Here is a 21,609-nt window from a genome sequence, read left to right as displayed (position 1 = left end):
ACTTAAATTTAGGCTAAAAATTCATTCAATTTTCATGAAATAATTAATTATCTGCCATCTGAAAAGCATTACCATAGGCCCACATATATAATTTAACCATTTTAACTATAATTTAAACTCATCGAAATTATTCAAGAATTTCTCTACTATGCCTTTATTGAAGAAGGAGTTGGAAATTATAGAATGTTGTAGATTGCATGGAGGCTTGCTGGGATTGGTTCAAACAGCACAGGTGACAGCAACTGAAATATTGAGGCATGAATGGTGGAACATACATGGATACAGTTAAATTTTTTCTCTCTTCCTTTTTGGTAAAATTGATCCCACGTATATGGACAGTTTGTAATGCTGCAGGAAGGATAGGGAGATGTTGTCCCCTTTTCTTCCTCCCCCCACACCTTACCAAATGGAGTGAAATATATTAAATAGATTGCAGGGCAGTGACTACAAAGTACTATTGCAAAAAACACAAAAACATAACAAGTTCCAGAATGCCAGGAAAATTAAATCTCATTCAATTAAAAAAGAATTTATATACATATGTATATTACTTTATATATCTATATGTGTGTATATGGATGTGTGGGGAGATATATATATATATAATCACATCCACATATCTACAGATATGTGATATATATATGACATCCATATTTATCTATCTATATATTTATATCTATATTGATGTGTAGAGATATATATCTATAGATATCTCACATACATATAGATGTAATTATGTGAATCATATAAATCTGGATACATAAAATAATAAATATATTATTTGTTATATATTATATTACATATAATTATACATTATATATTATTTATTATGAATATATTTATTCATCTCCAGTTTCTGGCAGATAGTTCCCAAAAACCTGTTAATTTCCTAATCAGTAGGGATGTTAATAGAATCTTATGGGACTCATCACCAGAAAGATCAAGCTATGATTAGAAGCTTGGAACTTTCAGCTCCACCTCTTTGGGGAAGAAGAGAGGGGCTGGAGATTGAGCTAATAAATGATCATACCTATGTGACAAATCCTCTATACAAATTCCTGAAGTACAGGTTTCAGAGAGCTTCTAGATTGCTGAACGCATTTTGGTTCCTAGAGGGTGCACACCCGGGAATGCATGGAAGAGAAGCACCACCCCTCTTCCCACATACTTTGCCCTATTCATCTCTTCCATATGGTTGTTCATCTACATTTTTAATAATAAATGGGTAACATGAGTAAAGTGTTTTCCTGAATTCTGTGAGCCATCCTAGCAAATTATCAAACCTAAAAAGGGGGTCATGGGAACTCCAATTTATAGCTGGTAGGTAAGAGGCACAATAGGAAGCTTGTGATTGACATCTGAAGTAGGGGTAGTCTTGTGGGCCTGAGACCTCAACCTGTGGAATCTGTACTATCTTCACGTAGCAGTGTCAGAATTGAGGCAAATCAAAGGACACTCAGTTGGTGTCCACTAGAGAACTGAATTGCTGTGTTGGAAAAAAAACATGCATCTGGTGTCAGAAGTGAGATATTGGGAGTGCTGAGTGCGTAAGAGTAGAGAAAGCAGGGTGTTTTCCTATACTATGGAATCACCTGTCAGTTTGTTTTTATCTGTTATACTAATTGGAGTACTCACCCAGCTTTACACTTTAGAACTCATTGAGCATATCGGACAAGGAGAGAGAAGAAGAATGGACTCACTCTACGCAGTGTGCCATTGTTCAATATTTAATCAATAATTACCAGTGTTAAAAATTATGTCTACTGCTACCCAAACAAGTAAATTTTAACCATTATATTTATAGTTCTAATGATATATAGATGTAATGTCCAAAACAGATCACATCAGAGCTTCAATACAGAGCTCACAATACAGAATCTCAGCTATCCCATTTTTATTAGATCTATAGTGTCTTTAATATACTTCCATGAATTTTGAAAACTTTATGAAATAATATTGGGCAAGTTATCACATTAACTTTTGTACATGAGGGTGTCCCCTATCCTAGTTTCTTAATCATTCTTTTTAAAAGTACACCAAATAAAGTCAAGTTAAAGAATAAATCCTATGCGCAACTGAGAAATCGAAACACAAGTTGCCAAGAGTTAGAAACTTCATTGATTCGATGAATTTGAAATAAATGCAACTTTCTTCTTACCTTATTATTATACAGTCTTACTCTCAGGACACTGCTTTCCATTGCATAATAGAATTGAAGATGACAGCTCTTGCCCAGGCAATGACACACAGAGCTATTTAGGTAAGCCCTGCTGTCTAAATGGTTAAGAGTGAAAGCATGCTTAGCCCCTACCCATACATAATAACCTGAAAGATAAAAGAAAAAAGAAGCAATTTAGGAAAACATTAGCTTCTTTCTGTCTGACTAAAACTATCACATTTCTGAAGTTTTCTAAACCAGACTTAAAACACAAATATTTTACTTAAAAGGACAGAGTGTTTTCAAATGATTACATCAACTACAAATAACAGGTTTTCATTTTTATATATCATTTCCAATATGTAGAGAAATCTCCTAATTTCTATAATCAAAATTTGATAACACCCTTTTGTAAAAATTCAAGATTCCTGTAAAAGAAACCTACATATACAAATTGCTATACCACCAAATTATTGTCATTTTCTTTTAAATATCACAATTCAATCCTTTTTTAATCAAGAATTTCTCTTCATCCTTCCCAGAATTCTTGCCCCTCTGGATGATTTTTTGATTTACTTTTTGTAGAAAATCCTTTATAGTTTTAGGAAATACAACTTAAAATGTCTTCTTTCTTACCAAGCCACATAGAGGCATGAGATATCTACAGTCTTTTTAAACGTCAACTATGGATTTTGTTTTACATAAAGATATTGTATATAATTTTTTCCCAATCTGATATTTAAAACCAGTTGGAGCTGTTCTTGAACTTAATAACAATGACAACACAGATTTATAAAGAGATTTCTATAATTTTACAACTTCATTTTCAAAAATAAAGTCTGAAATGCTTCTTCATGCTACTGAAACTGCTGCACATCTCTGACATTTATTTAAAAAGAAGTCTCTAAGGAAACCCAAATACAACAAGAAAGACAAAAACAAGAACATGAGACCAAATTTTAGCCTCACATATTTACAGCTACAGCAAATACTAAGCATAATATGATCCTTAACTGGATAAACGTAATGTAAAAGTTTACACTATTTACATTAATGTCTTTTGCACAGTAAATCACGTCTGACTTTCAACAAAAAATTACAAGGCACCTGCAAGGCAAAAAGCAGTTTGAAAAGAGTAATTCTAAAAAGTAAAGTCTATTAATCTTTTTAAAAATAGTCTGTACACTATTCACAATAGCAAAGACATGGAATCAACCCAAATGCCCATCAATGATAGACTGGATAAAGGAAATGTGGTACATATACACCATGGAATACTATGCATCCATAAAAAGGAATGAGATCATGTCCTTTGCAGGAGCATGGATGGGGCTGGAAGCCATTATCCTGAGCAAACTAATGCTGGAACAGAAAGCCAAGCACCACATGTTCTCACTTATATGTGGGAGCTGAACAACTTGAACACAGACACAGGGAAGGGGAACAACACACACTGGGGCCTGTTGAGGGGTGAGGGGAGGGAGATCATTGGGATAAATAGCTAATGCACGCTGGTCTTAATACCTAGATAACGGGTTGACAGGTGCAGCCAACCACCACAGCACATGTTTACTTATGTAACAAACCTGCACATCCTGCACATGTAGCCTGGAACTTAAATAAAATAAATAACCATAATAATAATATTACTGCTACCCCCCAAAAATAAAAAAATAAAAAATAATAATCTGCACAGTAAAATATATAAATATAATGCTAAAGACAGCAAAAACGAATTACATTTATACATTGTACAAAAAAGAAATTAAATTTCATGCAATTCTAATACATTCTATTAAAAACATATTAAGATACACTAGGAAATAAATAAGAAAATATTAGCAAGTATACACTTAAAACAAAAATAAATTAAGACTTGAAATTAAATGCCCAATAGGCAGAATATAACCTAGACTGGCCATAGTGTCAAAGAGAAAATTCATGTACCAGAAGCCCTGAAATGTAACTCAAAATAGAGTAAATTATATAGAAAATAAAAAGGAGGAATCAGGTTATGGAGTGTGAACATTAGTTGTGTTTAATAGAAACTCAAGATGAAAAGATTAGAGGGAGTAAGAGAAAATTACTTGAATAGAATAACATAATTTCTGCAAGTGATGGTATATGTGCATTCTGAGCATTAAAAATTAAACATATACTCATTCCTGCACTCATCATACTGAAATTTTCAAATAACAAAGATAAAGAAACATTTTTAAAATCAGCATTAAACTAAAAACCATTACATGCACTCAGACTTCTCCGTCACTACAGCACATATCAGGAGCTAAAGAGGGAAAATCACCCTGTACTTAGAAATTAAAAAAAAATTCTAAAATTGTATGACCAGATAAATTATTATTTCGAAGTGAGAACAATTTTAAAACATTTTAAGTTTACAGGTACTATGGGAGCTCATCACCACAGATCTTTTCTAAACAAAAGAAAAATTGATTAAAGAGTCAACCTTTGCAAGGGGATAAGGGAACCAAGAAGGAAAGCATAAAATCTAAAAAACAATGGTGAGTAAGAAAAATAATGAAATATATAAACTTACTAATTACAAGTATCATAACAAGATATTGACTTTAAAACTCTTTAAAATGTTCAGCTGTAACTCAGGACCAAAAAATAATTAAATGATAGTTTGGTCTTTCTCATGTTCAAGAAGGCAGAAATACTAGAGCACTTTAGGTTTTGTTAAAGAAATTTCATATAAAGAATATACCCTAAAATTAAGAATAGTCATAACAATAAGATATATAAATTAAAGCTTCCAGATCAGTGAAAAAAATAAAAATAAAAATGTAACAATACTCACCCCTCCAAGAAAAGGAAGAAAGAAAAAAAGCAAAAAGAATAAAAGTAAACAGAAAATACAAATTAATATGTTAGCAAGAGGAAGAAACACATTGACAACAGAGCAGTGTTGAAAGAAAGAGAGAAAGAAAGAAAGAAGGAAGGAAGGAAGCATGGATGGAAGGAAGGAAGGAAGGAAGGAAGGAAAGAAAGAAAGAAAGAAAGAAAAAGAAAGAAAGAAAGAAAAAAGAAAGAAAGAAAGAGAAAGAAAGAAAGAAAGAAAGAAAGAAAGAAAGAGAAAGAAAGAAAGAAAGAAAGAAAGAAGAAAGAAAGAAAGAAAGGGAGAAAGAAAGAGCTGGCTGACTTGGCTGGGCATGATGGCTCACACCTGTAATCTCAGCACTTCAGGAGGCTAAGGTGGGTGGATCACTTGAGGTCAGGAGTTTGATACCAGTCTGGCCAACATGGTGAATTCCTGTCTCTACTAAAAATTCAAAAATTAGCCAGGCATGGTAGCACATGCCTGTAGTCCCAGCTACTTGGGAGGCTGAGACAGGAGAATCACTTGAACCCAGGAGGCGGGGGTTGCAGTGAGCTGAGATCTCACCACTGCATTCCAGCCTCGGTGACAGAGTGAGACTCTGTCTCAAAAAAAAAAAAAGCCTTTTAATACTTTTTGTTCACACGATAATAAATCCTGAAAGAAATAATAAAACTTAAAAAATATTGTTAACCTAGTATAATTCTTGTTTTACACTGTTGGAAACATAATTGTTATTTTCACCTTCAGCTCCTATGGCAGAATGTATTTTCAATAAAATATACTCAGTATATTCACCAAGGCCTCCTATGTAATGTCTTATAACTAGTCACCATAAAGCAGAATTCTGAAAGTAATACATAAAAGATATTATTTTTTTTCTACCTTCATCATCACCTCCTTGATCCTGCTGAGGTGTGGATTCGAATGCAGGGATCTCTCTCCCTTTTGTGCGCATCCAGGAAATTTGGCCAGCAGATGCTTCTGACGTCCACTCACACATGTCAAATTCAAACCCACAGGCCTGACACACTAAACGGGAGAAAAAGATCTTGGTGGACTATTAGTCTGCTAGAGTGGCTGCTTAACCAAGTTATGTGTTGTAATCAACCAAAAGGCTTATATAGACGCATACAAATCAGCACACACTAATTTATATCTGGAAGTTGGGATTCAATAAGCCTTAGAGTGTACCAGCAACTCCATTTTGCAAAAATTTCTCAGTTGATCCACATGTACAATATCCTCTCAAATGTGACCCATTGCCATAAAAAAGGAGATTCCTAGTTTTTGTTGTATGTGTCACCACTTCAGTCACAATATGTTTTAATTTTTTTAAGAGACAGGGTCTTGTTCTGCCACCCAGGCCAAATGCAGTGTTGCAATCATAGCCCACTGTAGCCTCAAACTCCTGGGCTCAAGCAATCTTCCAGCCTCAGCCTCCCAAGTAGCTAGGACCACAGGTGCATGCCACCATGCTCAGGTAATTCTTTTTTTTTTTTTTGGTAGAGATGACATCTTGCTATATTGCCCAGGCTAATTTTGAGCTCTTGGCCTCAAGCAATCCTCTCATCCCGGCCTCCCAAAGTGCTGGGATTACAGGCATGAGCCACCATACCCAGTCAACAATTTTTAAAATGGCTTTATATTTTACCTTACCTACTTTATGGGATTAGATTAGTTAGTTTAAATTATTTACTATTCATAATCACACTGAAATTTTATAGAAGAAACATTGCATATCATTCCACAATGGCTTTAGTTTGTTTCACAAAATGACATCGCCTTAAATTGATGTATTTAGTATAAACCACCACAGCCTCCCAATAACACTCCAGCTAAAACTAGGACATTAATGGCAACAAAGGTTGGCGTGTGCACTTTCCTGTGAGTGGTCTCTGAGTCTCACATATTGCATATATACCAGAAAAGTGAATATCTCAATTTAACACTTACATCTCAACTCTTCATCTGTAGCATCAAATCTGCAGAGATCTGTATCTGGATGACATAGCTCCCGCTCAGCATTCAATGCTTCTTGACACAGTAAAATTCCATCTGTTAAATTTAAAGATTGGCAAGAAGTGAAATGCAGGTGCAACTGGAAAGACTCAAGTATTTTGCTTTAATGTTAATATTCATTCTACAAAGCACTCTGTAACCAATTTCTCTTTATGGTATCATCACCCTTTAGGTAACCCTATCTCTCTCTCTCTCTCTCTCTCTCACACACACACGCACACCACTCAAATAGAGACAGAGAAAAACAGAAAAAAACAACTATGCCAATGTTTCAGAATTTTAATCATATCTCCATAATGACAGGCAAGCCCCAAAGCCAATCCTTCATAGGAGTAAAAAAATTGCCCTAATGTTGGAACTCAGAGTCTACTATTTGAAGGACAGTTGTACATGTGTCCAATATAATATATGGTGCCCCTTAAACGTGGAAGGTGGATCTTCCCTGGAACTGCTTTCTCTGGAGCCTTCCCAAATTGTGCCTGTTGGCCGGCCATGGTGGCTCACACCTGTAATCCCAGCCGTGGGCTGGCTTTTGGGAGGCCAAGGAGGGTGGATCACCTGAGGTCAGGAGTTCAAGATGAGCCTGGCCAACATGGTGAAACCCCGTCTCTATTAAAAATACAAAAATTATCTGGGTGTGGTGGCATGCATCCATAATCCCAGCTACTAGGGAGGCTGAGGCAGGAGAATTGCTTGAATCTGGGAGGTGGAGGTTGCAGTGAGCAAAGGTCACGCCACTTCACTCCACCCTGGGTGACAGAGCGAGACTCCATCTCAAAAAAAAAATTGTGCCTGTGTTTTTGTTTTCTTTTCCCCAAGCCCCCCAACATAAGACTTGAAGGTAGACTAGGAGTCCTTTCTGCCCATACCACTTGCAGACAACTCTCCCTCTGACCTTCCTAAATACCCAAGCTTTGACTCTCATGTCAAATGGCACCCCTCACTGTTCCAGCTTGTTACAATCACCTACAGACACTGTAGGTGAGCCCTGAGGATGTCTTGCCCCTCAACCCCTGAAGATTCTAGCTCTGAGCTCACTGTCATTCTCTGTCATGTAAATATTCACCTTTATTTGCTTCTCAGTTTCCTGATCTCTTATTGATGACTTTGAAGGAGAACTTTGATGAAAAACAACCTTTGCCACCACTCTTCAAAAGAAGTATTACCATTACTAATGATGATAACGTTTCCTTGTCTTCATTTCAAGTGGTCCACTCACCAACCATCATCCCTATCTGTCCAGCTCACTTCTTTTCATATCTCTACTCTAACAATATTTCAGCTGCGCCAGCTTCTACAAGCCCAGGATCCTAAATTATTTTCAGTTATTTCCCTCACCTATCTTGTCTTCATTTCCTTTATTAGAGATGTCAGACAAGCAATCACTCCCTGGCCATGCTCATACTTCTCCATACTCTCATGGCAAAAACTCTATAAAATAAATCCCTTCACTTACTCTAGCCTGTATCTGTGCAGCTGAATGAGTGAAGAAATCATGCAGATTTCACTTTGTCCACAATCATGCAGATTGAAATGACTTCGTATTCATGACTACTCACTCCATTGGCATCAGGGTGACCCTCATTCTTTCCTTTTCTGCATTCCTAGACAACTATTCAAAGCTTTCTATTCCCTCTTTTAACTTCCAGCTCTTCCTTCCCTATTGTCATTCTCAGCTCACCACCTTGCTTCACATTTCATTGGGAAAATGAGAGAAATCAGAAGAAAACTTTACTAGTCGCATCATCAATCTCACTGGCCAGCTGTCCACACGCTTTGCCCCCTGTAGGAGTGGGTCAACTCTCCATGCCCTTCTCTGGATGACGTCTTCCATTTAGACAGAAATTTCATCTCTGCTCGGCTATTTAAGGAATCATGCTGCCAATTTCCTCTCCTCTTATTTACAACGATGTGTTCTCTTTCTCTACAAGATCATTTCCTTCAGGACCTAAATGGCCAAAACTTCATCCATCTTAGAAAAACATTCTCCTGATCCGACAACCTTCTCCAACTAACTTCTCAAAGTTCTGCCTATTCTCACACTGACTCAAACACCAGTTCTTTCCCCTCCTATTCTCTCTTGAATCTATGTAAATAACAGTTTTTTAAATTGAGATAAACTTCACAAAACATATCATTAACCATTTCCATTTTATCTATTTTAAAGTGTACAAGTAGGCTGGGCACAGTGGCTCACAACTGTAATCCCAGCACTTGGGAGGCCGAGGCAGGTGGATCACTTGAGTTCAGGAGTTCGAAACCAGCCTGGCCAACATGGTGAAACCCCATCTCTACTAAAAATACAAAAATTAGCAAGGCATGGTGGCACACGCGTGTAATCCCAGCTAGGAAATCTGAGGCAGGAGAATTGCTTGAACCCAGGAGGCGGAGGTTGCAGTGAGCCGAGATCGCACCACTGCACTTTAGCCTGGGCAACAGAGTGAGAGTCCAACTCAAAAAAAAAAAAAAAAAAGGCCGGGCACAGTGGCTCATGCCTGTAATCCCAGCATTTTGGGAGGCTGAGGCAGATGGATCACCTGAGGTCAGGAGTTCAAGATCAGCCTGGCCAACATGGCGAAACTCCGTCTCTACTAAAAATACAAAAATTAGCCAGGTGTGGTGTTGCATGCCTGTAGTCCCAGCTACTCAGGAGGCTGAGACAGGAGAATCAATTGAACCCAGGAGGCAGGGTTGCAGTGAACTGAGATCGTGCCACTGCACTCCAGCTTGGGCAACAAGAGCGAAACTCTGCTTCTACAACTACAACAAAAAAGTGTACAAGTCAGTGGCTTTTATGAAATTTGAAATGTTGTGCAATCATCAAACTACCTAATTCCAAGACATTTTCATCACTTGTACCCATCAGTCACTTCACCATTCTCTCTTCTCCCCCCTACCCTGGCAGCCACTACATCTGCTTTCTATCTCTATGGATTTGCCGACTCTGATATTTCACATAAATGGAATCATGCAGGCTGTAGCCTTTGTGCTTGGTTCCTTTCACTCAGCAAAATGTTTTTGAGATTCATCCATGTTGTAGCATGGATCAGTATTTTATTCCTTATTTGTTTGTTTGTTTTTTCATCACCTTTACCACTCCCCTGAAACTGCATATATCAAGATTGACCTCTATATTGCTAAATCTCATATTTAATTTTTTTCATCAACATATTTGACATATCAGTAATATTGGACGGAGCTGATCCTTCCCTTTTTCTTGAAATATTTTCTTCACCAGGCTTTTGCATAAAACTCTTTTCTGGTTTTCTGATTGTGTTACCACCTATTTTTTTCTCAGTCTCTCTTGTGGTTTTCCCTCATCTGCTCAACATGAGACTGCCTGGAAGCTCAGTCCCTCCATCTCTTCTCCTCTCTACACACCCACAACCTTGTTAATATCACCTAGTAACATGCTATTAAACCCTTTCCTAAATGCTGGGGACTCATAAAATTATACCTCAGGCCCAAAATTTTTGTGGACTCCAACTCTACACTCCAGCAGTATCCTGATACTGACTTAAGCCTCTTCCCTCGGGTCACAGAAATAGGTCTAAATCTTGAAACCACCTTTGCAAAAGTATGACTGAGACAGTGAAAGAGATCTAATTTAATCGACTCCATCTTGCTTCTAACTTCCAAGCTGTCCTTGCTCATTCCTGGGTGGAGACTGGACTAACTTTGGGAGGAACTTAGTTTATAGTTTAAACAAGGACGGTAACAGCCCTTTCCCAAAGCAGACCTCTTTCTTGTCTGGGGACTAGATTGCCTTTGTAGGACTAACATTAGCCACAAGAATAGAAATTATAGTTTAGGAGTCATGCAGCTGGAGGCTACAAGATTCTGACCCTCCCTAAACTGCTTCTAAGATCAGTGCTTGACATATTTCACAGAACCTGCACTTGATGGATCAACTGGCACCATCCAGGTCAATAAATTGGCTCATCTGATCTTGTGGCCTCAACCCAGGAACCGACTGAGCACAAGAAGACAGCTCTGACTTCCTATGATTTCATCTCTGACCAGTCAGCACTCCTGGCTCACTGGCTTCCCCCCACCCACCAAGTTATCCTTAAAAACTCTGATCCCTGAATGCTCAACGAGACTGATTTGCGTGATAATATAACTCCAGTCTCCCACATAGCCGGCTCTGGATGAATTACTCTTTCTCTATTGCAATTCCCATCTTGATGAATTGGCTCTGCCCAGGCAGCTGGCAAGGTGAACCCCTTGGGCGGTTACTATCTCAATAAACTTCTGATTTTTCTCAACGTAAACTTTCTCTTCCCACAGCCTTTCTTATCCCAGTTAATGAAACTCCATCCTTCTAGTTAAGGCGAGAAATTTGGGGTCTTCCAAGACTCATCTCTTTCTCTCTCTCTCACCAAACATGCAATCCATCAGCAAATTTCTGCATTATCAATAAACCACATCCAGAATCCAACTACATCTTACGACCTCCACTACTACTACCAACTCTGGCTCAGGAAACATCATCTCTTTCCTGATCATCTTAGTAACTTCTTAATTTGTCTTTCTGTCCTTGTCCCTGCTCCACTATAATCTTGAGGGTCAGATCATGTCTCCTCTGCTTAAAGCCCTTCCATGGGTTTTCATCCTACATGAAGTAAACATCAATGCCTTACTATGACCTTCCTCATATAAACCAAAGCCTCTTTCCTCAAGGCCTCTGCATTATAGCTGGATATATAAATAAAAAAATTAAATCCTAAGCCCCCAACCATCTGAATGGACTCCTCCTCTCATCTACAGACATTCCGAAGTTAACCTGTAAAACTAGTTCAGGCCATGATGGGAAAGTGAAGCCAGACATGCCTCATTATACCCTCCTCCCTTTTGCAATTACTGGTAGAACAAACTAAGTATGATAAGAAACATCTACAGTCTATTTTCTCTGAAGCTTGCTATCTGGAGGCTTCATCTACATGGTAAAACCTTGGTCTCTACGAGCTCTTACTGTAACCTAGACATTACTTTCTATTGATTCCAGGTCTTCAGATAATAACTCAACCAATGGTCAACCAGAAAATCTATGAATCTACCTATGACCTGGAAGCCCTCTCTTCCAGTTGTTCTGCCTTTCTAAACTCAACCAATGTACATCTTGCATTCATTGACTGATATTTTATGTCTCCCCAAATTGTGTAAAACCAACTTGTAGCCCAACTACCTTGGGCACCTGTTCTCAGGATCTCCTGAGGACTGTGTCATGAGCCATTGATCACTCAAGTTTGGCTCAGAATAAATCTCTTTTAATATTTTACAGAGCTTGACTCTTTTTGTCAACATATGTAATATTCACATGGCTTATTTCCTCTATTGTTTGGCTATTTTTCTCAGATTATATGTTTTAATGTGACCATACTGACTATTTAAACATCACCATCTCATCCTCATTTCTAGAACTTCTTATCACAGTTTTTTGTTTTACTGTTCTCCATAGCAAATATCACCACTTGACATAAACTATATTTTTTATTTATTTGCTTAGTATCATTTTTCTCCCTGACTAAATTGTAAGCTTGGTGAACGCAATGATTACTCTTTGCTTTTTCACTGCTATCACACGACTATCTAAAAAACGTATTGGCATAATAGGTGCTCAATGTATACTCATTTGATAAATGAATAAATGGCCTAAGAACAACCTGATGAAAAATTTTAAAACATTGTAGACTCAATATACATCATGTTCACTTTTATTTGTGATAAAACTGAAGCAATTGGTTATGGAAATGATTTATGAATGCATCCACAATCTGGTTTCTCATAATGGGAGTTTACAAATGATGAATATGCAAATCCTCTTGAATGTAAGATGCACTGAAAACAAAGCTGCATATGCAATTAAGGGAATGTTGGCAATAAATGAAGCTAAGATTGCACAATAACGATTACCATGAAACAATTAAAACTGTAATTTTTGTAGATTCATATAATAGCTACAAATCTTCTGTCCCTAGAGCTACATAACTAAATATTGGCCATAGTTCAGTTAAATGTTGCATATTATCTCTAATTCATCACTATTTACACAAGACAAAAAAAACCCAGAAGCACTATAAACAAAAATAGCAAAACAGTTGAGTACAAATTGCATGGAATTAAAAACGTAGCTTTGGTCAAAAGTATTACATTTCTTTCACCAGTGTCTATCACTTTAACTACCTTTGGCCTGAAAACTGGAATTTACAACCATAAAACCAGTGGTATATGAGTAAGTATTTTGGCCTGGTATGCATAAATTGTCAATTAATAAATCTGGACAGCTATTTTTATTTTAGTGCATTCAATCCCAGAGCTCAAAGTTATTAAAGATGTCAGTTATTTATACTCATATTAATTCTCCCTTCTTCCCTCTCTCCTCTCACTCTTTCTTTCTTTCTTTCTTTCTTTCTTTCTTTCTTTCTTTCTTTTTTTTTTTTGAGACAGAGTCTCACTCTGTTGCCCAGGCTGGAGTGCAGTGGCACAATCTCGGCTCACTGCAACCTCTGCCTCTCAGGTTCAAGCGATTCTCCTGCCTCAGCCTCCCCAGTAGCTGGGACTACAGGGGCCTACGACCACGCCTGGCTAATTTTTGTATTTTTAGTAGAGATAGGGTTTTGTCATGTTGGCCAGGTTGAGGCTGGTCTCGAACTCCTGACCTCAGGTGATCTGCCCACCTCAGCCTCCCAAAGTGCTGAGATTACAGGTGTGAGCCACTGTGCCCAACTCTCTTTCTCTTATTCTTACATTGTACCACAATCTGGCAGTACAATATTATTTTAGGGGTTTTCAAATCCTCCATCAATGATACATGATTAGTGGAATAAGGCTTTGCCAACCATTTCAAGGTGTCTGTACCACTGAAGTCACATGTCTAGGGCCTGCCATCCTTCCAATCTTATCTTGCACAAACAGATTAAATGAAATTGTCTGGACTCTCTCAGAGGGTAGAAAATGAAGTCCAAGTCTCAAGGCCATTGTGGTAAAAGTTATAATTGACACCCAGTTTTTACTCCAGAGGTTTTAGACAATGTGTCAGTTATCCTTATTGGTAGTGGATTTCAAGGAAGGAACAGTTACTGTCTCTTAAAAGAGAACTGGAAGCTACTAAAATAAAAAAGGTCCTTAGTTATTTAACTGGATAATATATATGCATCATTCAGATTCTAATAAAGGGATGATTGGTATATTTGAGGGCTTTACAAATGAGACTTAGGCAAAGTCCTGAAAAACCAATCTAAAAATATTCACAGAATATTCAAAATATTCTGATTGTGAGCCACAGCATGAAATCGTTATACAAAATTATAATCAGCTGTTTCTTTAAGAATCAGTGTTATTCAAGAATCAGTGATTAAACATGTTCTTATTTAATCACAATAGCAAGGCTTGATTTTTTTTTCATACTAGCTACTTTGGTAAAATCTAAAGTGATCCTCTTTTCAATAAATGTACAATAAAATTTGATATCTTGGAAGGGGCAGAGGTTAGAACGGTATTGTTTGAAAATCTGAAAATAGGCTAAACAATTTCTTTCATATTAAAAATTAGTTTTATTGTCCAATTTGCAAAGTGTTCAGAAACTGTGAACATACCTAATACTAAGCAGTTTTATAAATAAAATAGCTTATATGTATTTTTTTCTTTTTTATTTTGTTTGAGATGGGATCTCACCCTGTCACCCAGGCTGGAGTGCAGTGCCGTGATCTCAGCTCACTGCAACCTCTGCCTCCTGGGTTCAAGCGATTCTCCCATCTCAGCCTCCCCAGTAGCTGGGATTACAGGCATGTGCCACCACACCTGGCTAATTTTTATATTTTTAGTAGATACAGGGTTTCACCATGTTGCCCGGGTTGGTCTCGAACTCCTGACTTCATGATATATTTTTAGAGTAAAGAGAAATATATATGGTAAAATAATAGTTTCATTTTCATAAATAACGGTATAATAAATAAGCCATATATTATAAACTTCCTCATCTCAGAATTTTTCAACTTTAAAAGTTGGTCATTTCATTTTCAAATTTATTTATAAATTTACATATGGTAAAGTTCCTATTTTCCAGTATTCAGCTCTATGAGTTGTTTTTTACTTTTTAAAAAAAGTTTTTATTTTAACTTCGGGGTACATATGTGGGTTTGTTATATAGGTAAATTCGTGTCATGGGGGTCTGTTATACAGATTATTTGGTCACCCAGAATATAGACCTCCTCTTGGGTGTCTCTAGACACCTCCTCTCCAAGAAGAGGGAGCACGTGGGAAAGTCCCAGCGTCAGTCAGGAGGCAGAGGAAGAGGAGTGAAATGTGGGTAAGAAACTTTCTTCTGGTTTCTAGGAGAAGAAGCAGGGGAGGCAGGGTAAGCAAGCCTAGGACTGGCTAGTTTTAATGATGTCAGCAGGACCTAGAACACAGAAGCTGCTTCTAGTTGTCTGGAACTTGGTTATTATGGGTTAAATCATGCCTCCCAAAATTCCTATGTTGAAGTGTTAACCCAAAGTACTACTGAAAGTGACTGTATTGGAAATACAGCCTTTATAGAGCTAACTAAGGTAAAATGAGGTAACCAGGGTGGCCCTAATCCAATATGGCTGGTGTACTTAAACTAGAGTTTAGGTCATAGTCAGGTTTGGAATGACCATGTGAAGACACAGGGAGAAAACAGCCATCTATAAGCCAAGAAGAAAGGACACAAAACTCAATCAATCCTGCTGACATTTTGAACTTGGATGTCTGGCCTCAATAATCAAGAAAAAATAAATTTCTATTGTTTGAGTAACACAGTCCGAGGTACTTTGTTATGGCAGCCATAAAAGACTAATATACTAGACCTGCGGTGTGTAGGGCAGGTGCATAGTGGCCCACGTATGTGAAAAGAAGTCTTTTTAGGAAATCTAAATATCATTTTTTTTTTCCAGGACAGAGTCTTTTTTTGTCACCCAGGCTGGAGTGCAGTGGTGCCATCTCAGCTCACTGCAACCTCCACCACCCAGGTTCAACCCTCTGGAGTAGCTGGGATTACAGTGGCACGCCCTCATGCCAGGCTAATTTTTGTGTTTTTAGTAGAGATGGGGTTTCACCATGTTGGCAAGGCTGGTCTTGAACTCCTGACCTCAAGTGATCTGTCCACCTCAGCCTCCTAAACAATCATTTCTATAAACCAAAAAGACTTACCACAAGACGACTATGTTACAACTTAAGTCCACTCATTTTCTTTAAGTCCACTCATTTCTAAATAAAATATTTCTGTTATAATATGGCAAAAGTACCTGTATGTCTATTAAAATATGAGAAATGCTTGGCCCAGATTAATTCTTCTTCAATAAAGCCTCATTATATAGTTTGAGGACTTAGCTTCATTTTTCATACTAAAACAAAAACCTAGAAATAATATAACATGCTTAGCACAAATGTAAGTACTGTTAAAAACATCTTCCCTTGATATTTTATTTAAATCTGCTTTTTTATGGAATAGAGCACATGTATCTCACAAGGAAGAAGAAATAACCCAAAATCTCAAATATTTGGCATTTGAATAACTGCACATGTTCTTTGTTCAATCATTTGGTCACTCTATATTTATTAAGTGCTTGTTCTGTTCTAGGGTCCACAAATGAATTAGACAGGGTAGGAACTAAGCCTCAAGGCACTTAGAATTTAGTCATGGAGATAAATCAATACACGTGTGTCTGCGTGTGTGTGTCTGTGTGTGTGTGTGTGTGTAGGGGGTGGTAGTGGCAATGTGGAGGGATAGTCTATAAGGGAAAATTCCCTGCACAAGAAACCTCAACTCACAAGAAATTTTTGCTAAGAAACCTAAGCATAAATGGTGGAAGGACATATCAAACACAAAGAAAAGAAGAAAGAAAGAAAGAAAGAAAGAAAGAAAGAAAGAAAGAAAGAAAGAAAAGGAAGGAACAAAGAAGGCAGAAGGGAGAAGAAGGAAGAAAAAGGAAAGGAGAGGAAGAAGGCAAGGGAGGTGGAGGAAGGAGGGAGGAGAAATGTAGGAGGAGGACAAAGGGGAGAGGAATGGGGAGAAAAGAGGGAAGAGAAGGTGGAGAGGATAGGGAGAGGATGAAGGAGAGGAAAAATGAGAAGAAGAAGAAAAAGAAAAGTCATGGAATGAGGTTTTCGGGCAGAGGAAAAGAGGTTTGCATAATACCCAAGAATTAGAGGACACTGTGTTGCTGAACTCACAAGTAATTTGTTTTGACCAGAGTACGGGATTTTTGGGGGAAATGTGAAGGAGGACATTAGACTACTGAAAAAGAACAGTATAGTGAGGAGCTAATATCATGATAAAATATTTGAATTCTGTCCTGGAGGCAGTAAGACTTATTGATGGATCTATGAGAAGTGGATACCTGGCCATAGGTGTCTGTTACAAAGTATAATCTGTTGGAAGTAGATTGTTGAGTAGAATACATTAAAATTGGAAGAAAAAAAATATCCCATAGGGGGAAAAAATGTGGGATGGAACTAAGTCAGTGTTGGATAAATAGTAGTAATAAAGAAGAGGGGAAAATTTAGAAATAGGTAGGACATTCCCTCCATAATATTTTTAAGCCAAATTGATATAAAGGTGAAAAAAAGAGAAGAATATGTAAAAATTACTCTTAACTTTTTGAGTGAGAAAAATCAACTGCCAATGACTAAAACAGGGAATGAATGAGAAGGGAAAAGATTTTGAAAGAAAGTTGGAGTTTACTTCTAAACATTGTTGATTTCCAGTTTCTGTAGCAAATATATTTGATTATTCCACTAATAAATCTGTTCTCATTCCTTACCTCTATTCCAAAGGTTAAAAGCTAAATATTCAGTTTTGTTAGCCTGCCTAGCAAAAAAAGTTACCCAGATAAAATAGTCAAGCCAATGATTCGGCCTAAAATATTGCCCCATCTTATTTCTACCATCTTCCTGCACAAAATAAACATGGAAATATCTACACCGCTATCGGTATAAACGTGGAAATATCTACAAGGCTGTCTCTATAATCGTGGAAATATATAGACCGCTATCTCTATAAACGTGGAAATATCTACACCACTGTCTCTATAAACTTGGCAATATCTACAACGCTATCAGTATAAACGTGGAAATATCTACACCGCTGCCTCTATAAACGTGGAAATATCTACACCGCTATCTATATAAACTTGGAAATATGTACACTGCTGTCCCTATAAACGTGGAAATATCTACACCGCAATCTGTATAAACATGAAAATATCTACACCGCTGTCTCTATAAACGTGGAAATATCTACACTGCTATGTGTATAAATGTGGAAATATCTACATCGCTATCTGCATAAACATGGAAACAGCTACACCGCTATCTGTATAAACGTGGAAATATCTACACCGCTATCTGTATAAACATGGAAATATCTACACCGCTATCTCTATAAACGTGGCAATATCTACACCGCTATATCTATAAACATGGAAATAACTACACCGCTATCTGTATAAATGTGGAAATACCTACACCGCTATCTGTGTAAACATGGAAATATCTACACCGCTATCTCTATAAACATGGAAATATCTACACCGCTATCTGTATAAACATGGAAATATCTACACCGCTATCTGTGTAAACATGGAAATATCTACACCGCTATCTCTATAAACATGGAAATATCTACACCGTTATCTGTATAAACATGGAAATATCTACACCGCTATCTGTATAAACATGGAAATATCTACACAGCTATCTGTATAAACGTGGAAATATCTACACCACTATCTGTATACAAATGGAAATATCTACACCACTATCTCTATAAACGTGGAAATATCTACACCGCTATCTCTATAAACATGAAAATATCTACACGGCTATCTGAATAAACATGGAAATATCTACACTGCTATCTATATAAATATGGAAATATCTACACCGCTATCTGAATAAACATGGAAATATCTACACCGCTATCTGCATAAACATGGAAATATCTACACGGCTGTCTCTATAAAAGTTGAAAAAGCTACACCGCTATCTGTATAAACGTGGAAATATCTACACCGCAATCTCTATAAACATGGAAATACCCACACCACTATCTGTATAAAAGTGGAAATATCTACACCGCTATCACTATAAACGTGGCAATATCTACAAAGCTATCTCTTCAAACATGGAAATATCTACACCGCTATCTGTATAAACATGGAAATATGTACACCGCTATCTCTATAAACGTGGCAATATCTACACCGCTATATCTATAAACATGGAAATAACTACACCGCTATCTGTATAAATGTGGAAATATCTACACCGCTATCTGTGTAAACATGGAAATATCTACACCGCTATCTCTATAAACATGGAAATATCTACACCGTTATCTGTATAAACATGGAAATATCTACACCGCTATCTGTATAAACATGGAAATATCTACACAGCTATCTGTATAAACGTGGAAATATCTACACCACTATCTGTATACAAATGGAAATATCTACACCACTATCTCTATAAACGTGGAAATATCTACACCGCTATCTCTATAAACATGAAAATATCTACACGGCTATCTGAATAAACATGGAAATATCTACACCGCTATCTGTATAAATATGGAAATATCTACACCGCTATCTGAATAAACATGGAAATATCTACACCGCTATCTGCATAAACATGGAAATATCTAAACGGCTGTCTCTATAAAAGTTGAAAAAGCTACACCGCTATCTGTATAAACGTGGAAATATCTACACCGCAATCTCTATAAACATGGAAATACCCACACCACTATCTGTATAAAAGTGGAAATATCTACACCGCTATCTCTATAAACGTGGCAATATCTACAAAGCTATCTCTTCAAACATGGAAATATCTACACCGCTATCTGTATAAATGTGGAAATATCTACAAAGCAACCTCTACAAAGGTGGAAATAACTTCACCGCTATCTGCACAAACGTGGAAATATCTACACACCTATCTGTATAAACGTGGAAACAGCTACACCGCTACCTCTATAAACGTGGAAATGTCTACACCCCTAACTGTATAAACATGGAAATATCTACACCGCCATCTCTATAAACATGGAAATATCTACACCGCTATCTCTATAAACTTGGAAATAGCTACACCGCTATCTTTATAAACTTGGAAATATCTACACCGCCATCTGTGTAAACATGGAAATATCTACACCACTATCTGTATAAACATGGAAATAACTACACCGCTATATGCATAAAGATGGAAATATCTACACCGCTATCTCCATAAACATGGAAATATCTACACCGGTATATGTATAAACATGGAAATATCTCCAATGCTATCAGTATAAACATGGAAATATCTACACCGCTACCTGAATAAACATGGAAATATCTACACTGCTATCTCTATAAACATGGAAATATCTACACGGCTATATGTATAAACGTGGAAATATCTACACCGCCATCTCTATTAAACATGGAAATACCTACACCGCCATCTGTATAAACATGGAAATATCTACACCGCCATTTATATAAACATGGAAATAACTACACCGCTATCTCTATAAACATTGAAACATCTATACCTCTATCTGCATAAACATGGAAATATCTACACCGGTATCCCTATAAACATGGAAATATCTACACTGCTATCTAAATAAACATGGAAATATCTACACCGCTATATGAAAACATGGAAATATCTGCACTGCTATCTCTAAAAACATGGAAATATCTACACCGCCATCTGTATAAACATGAAAATATCTACACAGTCATCAGAATAAAAATGGAAATATCTACACCGCCATCTCTATAAACATGGAAACATCTACACGGTTACATGTATAAACGTGGAAATATCTACACCGCCACCTCTATAAACATGGAAATACCTACACCGCCATCTGTATAAACATGGAAATATCTACACCGCTATATGTATGAACGTCAAAATATCTACACCACTATCTGTACAAACATGGAAATATCTACATTGCTACCTGTATAAAAATGGAAATATCTACACTGCTATCTGTATAAACATGGAAATATCTACACTGCTATATGTATAAACATGGAAATATCTACACCGCTATCTGTATAAACATGGAGATATGTACACCGATATCTGTGTAAACATGGAAATATCTACACTGCTGTCTGTGTAAATATGGAAATAACTACTCCACTATCTGTATAAACATGGCAATATCTATACCGCTATCTGTGTAAACATGGAAATATCTACACCGCTATCCCTATAAACATGGAAGTACCTGGACCGATTTCTGAATAACCATGGAAATATCTACACCGCTATCTCAATAAACAGGGAAATATCAACACCGCTATCTGTATAAACATGGAAATAAATACACCGCCATCTGTATAAACATGGAAATATCTACACCGCCATCTCTATAAACATGGAAATATCTACACCGCGATCTCTATAAACATGGAAATATCTACACCGCCATGTCTAAAAACATGGAAATATCCACACTGCCATCTCTATAAACCTGGAAATATCTACACCGCTATCTGTATAAACATGGAAATATCTACACCGCTATCTGTATAAACATGGAAATATC

This window comes from Pan paniscus, chromosome 23 (assembly GCF_029289425.2).
Source record: "Pan paniscus chromosome 23, NHGRI_mPanPan1-v2.0_pri, whole genome shotgun sequence".
NCBI classification, from domain to species: domain Eukaryota; kingdom Metazoa; phylum Chordata; class Mammalia; order Primates; family Hominidae; genus Pan; species Pan paniscus.
The sequence above is the reverse complement of the archived record's forward strand: the minus strand, read 5'-3'. Positions refer to the sequence as shown.